The following is a 379-nucleotide window of genomic DNA, read 5'->3' as shown; positions in this document are numbered from 1 at the left end:
TAAAAGGAAATCGTTTTTTTAAAATACATCTTTTATGTGGCCTTTATTGAATCATGGTTATCCTGTGAATTAGCACACGATTGTTCAGAAAACATTAAGGATTTTTCAGGAAGATTTTTCTGGTAAGGAAATGGTGTTGTTTACATTTAGTATGGTTTTTGCACCACTCAATAAATAGCTGTTACGTGATCTTAGAATACTAATCGTTTACCTATAATAAAAATTACAGTTCTGCACATTTCCTTGCAGGTCCACACAATATGAGAAGCTTTGAAAAAGGATAGACCCGATCATATATGGGTGCAATGGTAGCCGATTATTGGCAACAAACGTTTGTTGTCCGACTTTTGTAGAGGTTTGTTTTGCATGTCTGTTTTTA

The sequence above is a fragment of the Etheostoma spectabile genome, chromosome 1, assembly GCF_008692095.1.
Source record: "Etheostoma spectabile isolate EspeVRDwgs_2016 chromosome 1, UIUC_Espe_1.0, whole genome shotgun sequence".
In the NCBI taxonomy this organism is placed as follows: domain Eukaryota; kingdom Metazoa; phylum Chordata; class Actinopteri; order Perciformes; family Percidae; genus Etheostoma; species Etheostoma spectabile.
Note: the sequence above shows the minus strand (reverse complement) of the source record.